Source organism: Paroedura picta, chromosome 4, assembly GCF_049243985.1.
Source record: "Paroedura picta isolate Pp20150507F chromosome 4, Ppicta_v3.0, whole genome shotgun sequence".
Taxonomy (NCBI): Eukaryota; Metazoa; Chordata; class Lepidosauria; order Squamata; family Gekkonidae; genus Paroedura; species Paroedura picta.
In genome coordinates, this window is record NC_135372.1 from 142073951 (window position 1) to 142085974 (window position 12024).

Here is a 12024-nt window from a genome sequence, read left to right on the forward strand (position 1 = left end):
CTTGGCATGTTCAAACTCTGCCGGCATTTTTGCTATCTGTTTCGTTGTCCAATTAATCATCCGTCCCTTGTATGGAATAATATTTAGAGCAACTGTATTGGGCTCCAGATCTAAGGAAGTCCTAGCTCTGAGAAACCTTTCCTGTTTTGCAACAAATGTTCTTACGTAATCGGTGAAGGAACTAAAAGTGAGAAATGCTTGCCTAGAGGGTTTCTGTAGGCCCAAGATATGTTTTGTATGCCTAAAGTGTGACGTATAAGGTTTCCGTTGCTCAGAGAGACACCCAAAAGCTTTTGAGTGAACGCAACTAAGAAAGGGGTTCCCCACATTGAAACATTTTGTGGAAGTCTTTTGGGTTTTCATCTCTAGCGGATGTGTTTGTAGACAAGAGATGGACTTTCTGTGTGAAGATCAACTGCAGCCTTTCTCCACTTTTCTACCCTTGAGAAACCCCTGAAACTTCCTTCAGGCTTTGAGAAACCCCAGAAGTGGCACCACTGTGCAGAATATGGCTGGGAAGCAGAGCTGTGGACACGCCCACCCGGGACCCCTCCCCTTCCCACCCCCTCCAGGCCCATCATTGGCCATTTTGGGAGGGGTGGGTGGGTCAATAGGACCATATATGGTCATATCACCTGATAAATGTTTACCACATTTTAAAAATATACTAAAAATTAACTCCCAGCCATTCGGGAAACCTTTCCAGAGCTGTCAAAAACCCCCAGGATTTCACAAAACCCTGATTGAGGAAGCATGATCTGTGGCGTACCTCTGATGCATCAGGCAGCTGGCCACCCAAATTCACATTGGAATCAAAACTTACTAAGGCTCCAACGTGGCCCTGGGATCCTATAATCCTAGAGTTCGAAGGGACCCCCTGGGTCATCTAGTCCAACCCCCTGCACTATGCAGGACACCCACAACCCTCTCGCTCATCCCCTGTCACCTGCCACCCCCTTGAGCCTTCACAGAATCAGCCTCTGTATCAGATGGCTCTCCAGCCTCTGCTTAAAAATTTCCAAAGATGGAGAACCCACCACCTCCCGAGGAAGCCTGTTCCTCTGAGAAACCGTTCTGACTGTCAGGAACTTCTTCCGGATGTTTATACAGAATTTCTTTTGCATCAATTTCATCCAATCGCTTCTGCTCCGTCCCTCCGGGGCAAGAGAGAACAACTCTGCTCCATCCTAGATCCTCTTAAGGGGAAAAGACTCCCTCAAATCCCTTTGGGCCTTGCAGATCCGGACTTTTCAAACCCTGAATATGCTTTTGACCTAGGGATGCCAGCCTCCAGGTGGGGCCTGGGGATTCCCTGGAATCACAGCTCATCTCCAGACTACTAATCACAGAATCAGAGTTGGAAGGGGCCACACAGGCCATCTAGTCCAACCCCCTGCTCAACGCAGGATCAGCCCAGAGCATCCTAAAGCATGATGTTGGATCCTCCTAAGGTCTCTGCCCTCCCCAGGCTACACCCCCAAATCTCCACGGGTTTCCCGGCCTGGATCTGGCAACCCTACCCCCCCCCTCCACCCCTTGCCAGGGGCCGCCCTACTTTGACCAGAAATGTTGAACTTGTACATCTCGTGTCTGTGTGTCACCATTTATCTTCCTGCTTTCGTTTTCTTTGTGTGGGGGAGCCTTTCGACTCCTCCCTTCCCTCTTTCTCTGAAGAAACAAACACACATAACCATCCTAACGGGAGAAGGAAACATTTTCGGAGGGTTGTAGCCCTACCCAGTCACGCGCACAGGAACAATGCTTCTCATTCCGCCTCTCCTCCGGAAAAGGCACGCATGCTCTGAGGACAGGCCAAAGGTATTTGGAGCCTGTCAGCAGAGGGGGAAAAGATATCTAAGGGGAAGGAGCAGGAGAAAGGTTTGTAAAATTGTGAAGCAGAATGTGGAGAAAGCAGACAGGAGGCATCTTCCTGCCCACGCTCGTAATTCAAGGTCTCCCGATGACAATGACAGGGTGGTAGATCTAAAGGCAGACTAAAGGACCCCGTGATGTTTTATGTGAACCGCCCAGAGCCGTATGCAAGGGTGGTATACAAATTAAAATAAATAACAATAGACAATCAGCTTGTGGGACTCACTGCCACAAGATATGGTGAGGTTTACCAGCTCAGATGGGTTCAGAAGGGGGGCAATGTCAAATGTATGGAGGACAGGTCTAAGAACACATGGATCGGTCTTATACTAAAATCAGACTTTTGGTCAATCAGGGTGGATATTGCCTACCCAGACTGGCAGCAGCTCTGCCGGGTCTCAGCCTGAGGTCTTCCCCATCACCTGCTGCCTGGTCCTTTCAGTTGGAGAGGATGGGAATGGAACCTGGGACTTTCTGCATGCCAAGCAGAGGCTCTGCCGCTCAGCCACGGCTTCTCCTCCTGGCTCTGCAGGGTCTCAGGTAGAGATCTTTCCCATCCCCTCCTGCCTGGTCCTATTTAATTGGAGATGCATCCTTTTGTAAACCTGTTCCTTGCCACCCCTCTGCCTTCATCTCTCCAAGCCAAGAAGTCCTAACCTCTTTTGCCTTTCTTCTTAGGGAGAGTGTCCCATCCCCTTCAGCATGTTTCTGCACCTTTTCCAGGGCTCCAAGATCTTTTTTTGAGGTGCAGAGACTAGATCAGAACGGAGTCTTCCAAATGAGGCTGCAACACTGATTCCTACAGGGGCATTAGGATGCTAGCTTGGTGTGGTGGTTCGGAGTGCGGACTTCTAATCTGGTGAGCCAGGTTTGATTCCCCGCTCCTCCACGTGTAGCCGGCTGGGTGACCTTGGGCTCGCCAACGGCACTGATAAATGTTCTGACCCAGCAGGAACATCAGGGCTCTCTCAGCCTTCTTCTTCTTCAGCACCCTGCCCACCATTCGCCCTACTGCTAAGCCACAAGCCTTACCTTTTTCCACCCACTAAGGGTCATTGCCCCAGTTTATATGGTCCTGCTGGATCAGACCACTGGTCCCTCTAGCCCAGCCTCTCCTGTCTCACACAGTGGCCAATCAGGTCCTCTGGAAGGCCAGCAACTGGGCAGAGAGGCCGAGGCCTTCCTAAGGACATCAGAAGAGTCCTGCTGGGTCAGACCAGGGGTCCATCCAGTCCAGCCTCCCGTCTCACACAGGGGCCAGCCAGTTCCTCTGGAGGGAATAGAGGCTGAGGCCTTCCCCTGATCTTGCCTCCTGGCTCTGGGATTCATAGGTTTAAGTGCCTCTGACCATGGAGGTCCCCCTCAGCCCCCATAGCTAGTAGCCTCTGTGGATCCATCGTGTCCCCTTTTCACATTGGTGACGAAACCACCCTTTGTCAAGGCAAATGGGGCCACGGGTGGATGTCTGCCAGCTGAACTTTGGTCGCACAAACCAAGCCAGTGTGGTGTCGTGGCTAGGAGGGGCGTCTTCTAGTCTGGCGAGCCAGGTTTGATTCCCCGCTCCTCCACACGCAACCAGCTGGGCGACCCTAGGGCAGTCACAGCCCTGATAGTTCTGTTCTCACAGAGCTCTCTCAGCCTCCCCTCCCTCACAGGGTGTCTGTAGTGGGGAGAGGAAGAGGAAGTGATCGTAAGCCACTGAGCGTCCTTCAGGCAGTGTAAAGTGGATATAAAAGCTAACTCTTCTTCTTCTTCTTCTTAAGATAGTTAAAAGAAACTTCCCCTTCCGTGTCTGATCTGAGCCTGTGTCTTGTGAGTGGTTTCTAGTGTTTGGGACTGAATAGGTGGGCAGGACTTTGTGTACAGGCAAGCAGAGTGCCACACCCCAGGGCATTCTTGTTTTCTTTGTTCAGGGAGGTTTATGCAAACTTCGGGAGGGGGGGGGGAGAGAGAGAAAGGCCACACCCATCTGTCTCATCCCCTGAAAGGCCATCTGTTCCTGAGGCCATCAAAATAAGCTTTTTAAAAATACTCTGCTTATCTCTACCCAAAGGAGTCCCACAGCTGCTCATAAAACTTTCCTTTCCTCTCCCCACAACAGACACCTTGTGAGGTGGGTGAGGCTGAGAGAGCCCTGATATGACTGAAGAAGAGTTGGTTCTTATATGCCACTTTTCTCTACCCAAAGGAGTCTCAAAGTGGCTTCCAATTGTCTTCCCTTTCCTCTCCCCACAACAGCCCACCCTGTGAGCTAGGTGGAGCTGGGAGAACTCTGAGAGAACTGCTCTGCAAGGACAGATCTGGGAAAACCGTGAGTGGCCCGAGATCAAGAAGCGGATGGAGGGATCCAACCTGGGTTGGAGACTGAGACCCTCTCTGCGTCATTTTTTCCTCTCGTCCCTCCTAAATCTCCTGCCCACCGTCTTGATTGAGGGTCTAGTCTTTTGGAGGAGGGAGAGACGCCTCTCTTTGCCGACCCTCCCCGCCCCACGCATCCCTTTAGCAATCTCTCTCTTCTCCCGCGCTGAATCGCGGTCCCTGTAGCGCGGAGCGCAGCTGTGCTCCCGGGAGATCCCCAGGCCCCGCCTGGAGGCTGGCAACCCCACGCGGGGGCGGCGGAGTCTCGGGCTGGTGCCGCCCAGAGGCGCGGGGGACGGGCGCTCGGCGGCCAGGAGGCGGCCCGGCGCGCAGGAAGGGGCGTGCACGTGTGAACGGGGCCGGGCGGGCTCTCGGGCTCCTCCCCGGGGCCGGCGCTCCGCCTGATGTAATTTCCGAGCAGGGTTGCCATAGGATTGCCGCCAGTCCGGCCGGAGAAACGAAACCACCGTCTCGTTTAAAAAGGCAGCCACTTCCCGGCCTCCGCAGACCCGATGAGGGCCGTTCAGACGTTCCGCGGCCCAGATCCGAGTCGGCGAGGTAAGTGTTAGCGAAGGGGCGTCTGGGAGGGCCAGATCCGCGTCCCTTTGGGGGAACACCGCCCTCCCCCCCAACTCTCATCCCCGGGTCCCTCCTCCATGTGCAACGCGTGTCAAAGACCCCGGTCCAGCGAGTGGTCTGAACCTGGCCCCGGGAGATCTGAATCCCCCCTCCCTTCCCCGCCGGGCAAAGATCCCGAGCCCAGCACTCCGGCGCGATGCGTACGAGACGCGGCCGGACCCCCGGCGCTCCCCGTCGGGGATTTTGCCCGGGCGTCTCGTGTGAACGCAACCGCCGTCGCCTGCTCGGGCAGAGCTCCGATCCCGGCTCAGCCAGCGAGTGCAGAGTCCCCCGACGCGTGTATTGCCGGAGTCGGAGCGGGGCAGGGTCCCGCCAGGCTTGGGATCGCGCGCTTTTGGCGTCCCGCATCCGATCGGGGGACACAGACACGTGGGAACGACACTTTCGGCAAACCTTTGCTCCGAACTCTTCTTCCCGCTGGAGATTAGATTGTAGAGGGAGCGAGACGGGGGGGGGGGGGGGAAGCACGCACAAGAAACCCCCAAATTTGTTAGAGGACAGCCAGGGATGGGGGTGGTGGTGGTGGAGGGGTTGCAACTCCTTGCCAGGATCTTAGGAAACGTCTGAATGAGGACGCTCAGCGGAGGCAAAACTGGCCACGGTCTGTCCCGAATGGCTTTCGACAGAGAGTGTGTAACACAAACCAAAGTCCTTTAGAACAGGGGTAGTCAACCTGTGGTCCTCCAGATGTCCATGGACTTCAATTCCCGTGAGCCCCTGCGAGCATTTGCTGGCAGGGGCTCATGGGAATTGTAGTCCATGGACCTCTGGAGGACCACAGGCTGACTACCCCTATTTTAGAACACTATTAGGCATCTCATAGCAGCAGGCTTACATGACGGCTGGAGTTCTCCTAAAGGCAAAGGAAAGAGCTAATTTACTACCATTCCCAGCATCCTGTCTCTTAAAGCGACAGGGGAGTACTTAACAGTACTCTAGATCAGGGGTAGTCAACCTGTGGTCCTCCAGAGGTCCATGGACTACAATTCCCATGAGCCCCTGCCAGCGTTTGCTGGCAGGGGCTCATGGGAATTGTAGTCCATGGACCTCTGGAGGACCACAGGTTGACTACCCCTGCTCTAGATCAGTGGTCCCCAACCGCCGGTCCGGAGACCGGTTCCGGTCCGTGGATCAGTCGGCACCGGGCCGCAGCTCCTCCTCGTCCTCCTCCCCATCTGCTGCCTCGGGGGCTGCCCTGCCCCTCTGCTGCCAGCTCACCTTTGGTGCTCTCCAGTGGCCGCCATGGCTGGGGCTCCCCCTTGGAGTGTCACTGCACAGCTGCTGCTGGCAGCGCCCCCCAGTGGGCGGCGGGAAGTCAGGGGCGCTGGTGGGAAAGCAAGCGGAGCAGGGGCTCAGGTGGCAACGGCAACGTCCCTTGAAAAAAGGCTACCTCCCCCCCCCCCCGGACTTCAATAAAATTGTCTTGACTGGTCCCCACTGATAAAAAGGCTGGGGACCACTGCAAGGCTCCCAGGCTGGTCAGAACAGGCCATTTCTGGGTGGGCCAAGCAAGGGCTGTGAAGGAGCCCCTCAAGTGGACGCATGTTCCAACCCTCAGACCGGGCACTCAACCAGAGACCTTTGACATCACCAGAGCCGGATTTTCATGAAAAGAGGCCCTAGGCCAGGGGTAGTCAAACTGCGGCCCTCCAGATGTCCATGGACTACAATTCCCAGGAGCCCCTGCCAGCGTTTGCTGGCAGGGGGCTCCTGGGAATTGTAGTCCATGGACATCTGGAGGGCCGCAGTTTGACTACCCCTGCCCTAGGCTATTCCACTTACATGGCCCTTTCACCTCCCTGGAATTCCGCGAAATGAAGATATTGTCACAAGGTTGTTCAATAGTCTATAAACGCTTCACTAAAATATTGATCCTGCTGAACCCAAAAGGCGAGGGTTCACTGTTTTTAGAATAGTGTAATTTTAAGTTTGCTAGCAATTTGAATATAGGCCTTTCTTGATCTTGAGGTCCTGGGCAGAAGCCTAGTTAGCCTATAGGGAAATCCGGCCCTTCGCATCACCTATTGCTGGGTCCTCTTGGACTGGACCTTCAGCAGAGGCTCTTCCATCCCGCCACAGCTTTCCATGGTCTCTCCCATCCCCTCCTGTTTGGTCCTTTCTACTGGAATTGCCGGGATTGAACCAGGGACCTTCTGCGTGCCAAGGAGGGGCTCTCCCAGTGAGCTGGTGCCCCTCCCTGGTCTCCTCCCCTCTTTGTTTGCATTCGGACTCATCTCTGGCCTGCCTTGAACTTTGGCCAGACTTTTGTCAAATACTTGCCCCGTCCAAAAGTTATTTTCTTCTCTGTGTATTCAGAGGAGGCATTGTCTACCTCTCCTCTTAGCCCTTTGGCAAGGGGTGGGGGGGGGGGAAGGTTAGTTCTACAGCTGTTGAGGCCAAAACAAACAGTTCTGGCTGGGCTTACAAGGCCGACATGTTTCGATTCCAGGACCAGAGACTTGGAGGCTGCTTTAGTGTGGAGTTTCTTCCCTTGGCAGCCTTTTTAGTAATAGAATTTTGGGAGGATTTGAAAAGTCACAGGCTGTTTGGTGTCCTTGGGTTTGGATTCTGGTTTGGGGCCGGCACGGTTCTTGACAACTTTTGTACGCTGTCTGGAAACAGGGTGCTCAAGATTCCAGTCCAAGAATGACGAAAATGGTGTAACAAAGAAACACAGCTCTTAATAGATGACGTGTCCAGTTTTTGTTGAATGTTTTGTTCCAAACCTTTTATCGTGTCAAGCCAGAAACGGGAAAAATTGGACGTGCCGTTTATTGAGAGCTGCGTTTCTTGGTTATGCCGCTCAGTTGCTCGTAAAGACAGATGGGATTTCGAGGGTGTAAACTTTTGTTTGTCCATGAAGCTCGAGGGACCTTGAAATGCAGGAGGAACAAGCTGAAAATGCAATTATGGAAAACTCCGATCTTGAAGGGAACACAGATAGTTAATCCCTTCAACAGGTCGGGATTCCCGGTTTAGCAAGATAGTTTAGGAAGAGAGGGCAAATTAGTTTGGTGGAAGGAGCAAATAGTCTCAGTGTTTCTTGATTCATTTTTTTTTTGGAGGGGGGGGGAGTCACAGCCGACTTGTGTCGGGTTTCCAAGGCGAGAGAAGTCCAGACCTGGTTTGCCATGGCCTGCCTTGGCTTCTCAACAGAGATGATTTCATGCCACCTTGTTGTTTACTTAATTATTTCCATACCTCCTACATTTAAAAAACCGGTCTAGTCGGGAAGTCTCTCGTGGCAGCGGAAGGAGAATAGGGCTATAATAATCCACCGAAAATTTTGGCTGAAATAAAATGGGATTAAACTTTAAGGAGCGACAAGGTTTCTGTTTATTTCCACCCTTTTGGTTGACTTCCTTTTATGACTAATGAAGGCTTGAGAAATATTTGGTCCTACAGCTTTTCCTTCCTTCCTTCCTTCCTTCCTTCCTTCCTTCCTTCCTTCCTTCCTTCCTTCCTTCCTTCCTTCCTTCCTTCCTCCCTCCCCTCCCCTCCCCTCCCCTCCTCCCTCCCTCCTCCCTCCCTCCTTCCTCCCTCCCTCCCTCCCCCCTCCCTCCTCCCTTCCTCCCTCCCTCCCTCCCTCCCTCCCTCCTCCCTTCCTCCCTCCCTCCTTCCTCCCTCCCCCTCCCTCCCTCCCTCTCTCCCTACCTCCTCCCTTCCTCCCTCCCTCCCTTCCCTCCCTCCCTCCCTCCTCCCTCCCCCTCTCCCTCCCTTCCTCCCTCCTTCCTTCCTCCCTCCCTCCCTCCCTCTCTCCCTCCCTCCCTTCCTTCCCTCCCTCCCTCCCTCCCTCCTTCCTCCCTCCCTCCCTCCCTCCCTCCTTCCCTCCCTTCCTTCCTTCCTTCCTTCCTTCCTTCCTTCCTTCCTTCCTTCCTTCCTTCCTTCCTTCCTTCCTTCCTTCCCGAACCTAACCCTCTGCCATTTGTGATGCATTCATAGAATCGTAGAATTGGAAGGGGCCATACAGGCCATCCAGCCCAACCCCCTAAAGCAGGGCTGGCTAAACTGGTTCTCCAGAGGCCCATGGACTACAATGGCCATGAGCCCCTGCCAGCAGTGGACCTCTGGAGAGCCACAGTTTGGTCACCCCTGGGCATCCGTGACAAATGTCTGTCCAGCTGCTTGAAGACTGTCAGTGTGGGGGGGGGAGCTCACGCCCTCCCCAAGTAACCCCTTTGGCCACTGAACTATTCTTTCTATAATTCCCCCTCCCCCAATATTCAGCCCGTACCATTCTTGGAAGTCCTCTCCTCTGGTTGCCAACAGGGACAGCTCCTTGCCCTTCCACATCCTCCAAGAGAGTCATCCCGTCCCCCCCTCCACCTCCTCTTCTCCAGGCTGAACGTTCCCAAGACCCTCAGCCCTTCCTCCTAGGGCTTGGTCCCCTGGCCCCGGATCATCCCCATCCCTCTCGTCTGCACCCGCTCTGATCTGTCCACACCCTTATAAACCTTATAATTTGGGGATGGGAGGTGGGGCCCTGTCCGGTATGGGCGGCCCGTTCTTTCAAAGGCCGTGTTTACGTGGACAGGGATGAAGGGGGGGGGGTTGGGTTACAGGAGGGGGCCGGCCTGACCTCACCCATTGAAAGCAGGACTGGAGTCTCATGGCAGCTGAAAGACAAAACAGATTTACTGTGAAGGGACAAATTTGGGAGGCAAATTTTGCGCAAGGATCTAATTTATGCTCAACCTTGGGAGCGCATGTCTTTTTGTGTCCCTCCTCCCAGATACTCAGAGCTGAAGATGGTTTGAGAAGGCGGCCATGTTGGTCTGCAATATGGAGAGATTTGAGGCCCGGCAGGACCTTAGGCCCGACAAAACGTTCAGGTTTTGTGTTTTTGAGAGGCTGAGACCACTTCTGATGATGGTGGCATTGACTCTCAAATGCTTATCCCATGGATAATGCTTATCCCATGGAGGGTGGGACAGGACTCAAATCTAGGGTTCAATCTACAGTTTCGTTCATTGGAAATATTTCTAAGCCTTGCAGCAGAAGTATGTCTCCCCTAGTCTTATATACACAACAGCCCTGCGAGGTAGGTTGCGGGGAGTCAGAGTGGCTAGCCAGGGATTTTGGACTTAACTACGTCCAGCCCTCTTGGGGCTGCTATTCCAGCAGAAAAACGCAAGAGTCCAGCAACGCTTTTAAGACTTAACAAAAATTTGGGACGGGGAGGAGGTTTTGGGAGCCATAGCTCACTTCTTCGGAGCTTTGACCAGGGGTTCCCCAAAGCGCGTTGCCTGCTGCAAACTTCGTTAGTCTTGAAGGTGCTGCTGGACTCTGGGTCTTTTCTCCTGCTCCAGACAGACTGACACGTTCGCATGTGAAGTGGTGAGCCGTGAATCACGAAATCTCACACCCTGCGACAAATTCAGTCTTCTAAAATTTCCCCCCCCTAAAAGTTATTTATAGTCTGCTTATCTCAGTTGGGACTTGAGGCGGATGACACAAAGTTGAGTCAATACGATCGATCTTCCACGAAGGATGCAAGAGCCACTAGGATCGTCCTTATGGCTTGACTAGGGGCCAGACCCATTGCATTCAAGAATACAAGGGGTGCTAGATTGGGGGTGGTGGAGGAAGAACTCTGCAGATGGCCTCTCCCTCCAGCCAGGGCCGGGAAAGGCTGCAGGCTGGAGGCCCCCGGGCAGGGAACTCACCAGCAAGGGCAGCTCTCATGCAGCAGGGATCTGCAGCCTCCGAGCCTCGGAGGGAAGTGGGAGGAGGAGGGGGTGGTCAGGGGTGGGGGACGGAAGGCGAATGGCTGGCTGCTGGATGGACAGGCATGCCGGTTGGAGGAGGAGGCACTCAGGGGCGGGACAGGTGCCTGAGTGGGTGTTAAGCGCTGAGTGGCACTTAAGCCATGAGACACGCTCCTCCTCCTAGGCCTTACCAGAAATATATTATGTGGAACAGATATAGTGGTGGTGTCTACGAGTGCAGACAGCTTCAAGAGGGGATGAGAAACATGGAGCAGAGGTCCATCACTGGCTATTTGCCACAAGGTATAGACAGAACACTTGGTCTGGGGCAGGGATGCTCTGTCTTCGTGGTGCTTGGGGGGACACAGTGTGCTTCTGGAGTTCTGGCCCTGCTGGTGGACCTCCGGATGGCCCCTGGGTTTTGGCCATTGTGTGCCCCAGAGTGTTGGACTGGAGGGGCCACTGGCCTGACCCCACATGGCTTTTCTTCTGTTCTTATGAACTTCTGCTTCCCATTGTATACGGCACTGGTCAGACCACACCTGGAGAACTGTGTGCAGTTCTGAAGGCCTCACTTCAAGAAGGACGTCGATAAAATTGAAAGGGTACAGAGGAGAGCGACGAAGATGATCTGGGGCCAAGGGACCAAGCCCTATGAAGATAGGTTGAGGGACTTGGGAATGTTCAGCCTGGAGAAAAGGAGGTTGAGAGGGGACATGATAGCCCTCTTTAAGTATTTGAAAGGGTGTCACTTGGAGGAGGGCTTTGGGCTGATCCTGCCCCTTCCAACACTAGGATTCTATGATTCTATGCTTTCAGATTCTAGTGACTAACCACAACACCAAGCAACCCCCTCCCCATGCCAATTGGAGGAGATGGTTAGTGGTCTGCCTAACAGGACTCCTGAGCTCAAAATCTATGCAGAAATTGCTCTTTTGGGTCGGGAGTTCGAGGTCCTGGAATGTTACTGGCAATCTGCGATTCTTACCGAAACTAAACAACCTCCCTGAAAACTATTCATTGTTTTGTGCTTGGCTTGGTGGGGTCTGACTCACAAAGCGCAAAGCATGGAAACCACAGACATGCAAGCTGCGAGCCAGCCCTGGAAAGCGTTTTGAGTTGACATCGGGTGACCTGATCGTTTGGCCTGTGGCCCTGAAACCCTTGGCCTTGTAAAACTGAACTCTTCAAGAGTGCCTTTTTATGCTCGAAATAGTTTTTACAAACTTGCTTGGGTAAATGATTAGGTTCTGTGGTGAGTACTAGATCAGGGGTAGTCAACCTGTGGTCCTCCAGATGTCCATGGACTACAATTCCCATGAGCCCCTGCCAGCAACCGCTGGCAGGGGCTCATGGGAATTGTAGTCCATGGACATCTGGAGGACCACAGGTTGACTACCCCTGTGCTAGTGTATAGAGCTGGTTGTGAGCAGGATCCTCTCTAAAT

General features: G+C 53.7%; 1 protein-coding gene across 1 annotated transcript in view; it reads left to right on the plus strand.

The window, feature by feature from the left end:
• The first annotated feature begins 4643 nt into the window (after positions 1–4643).
• The window catches only part of HELZ2 (helicase with zinc finger 2), a 49531-nt gene continuing 42150 nt past the window's right edge, over positions 4644–12024 (plus strand). Inside the window, exon 1 of the mRNA XM_077335962.1 lies at positions 4644–4788. The gene's annotated coding sequence lies outside the window, so the exon portion shown is untranslated. The remainder of the gene's footprint in view (positions 4789–12024) is intronic.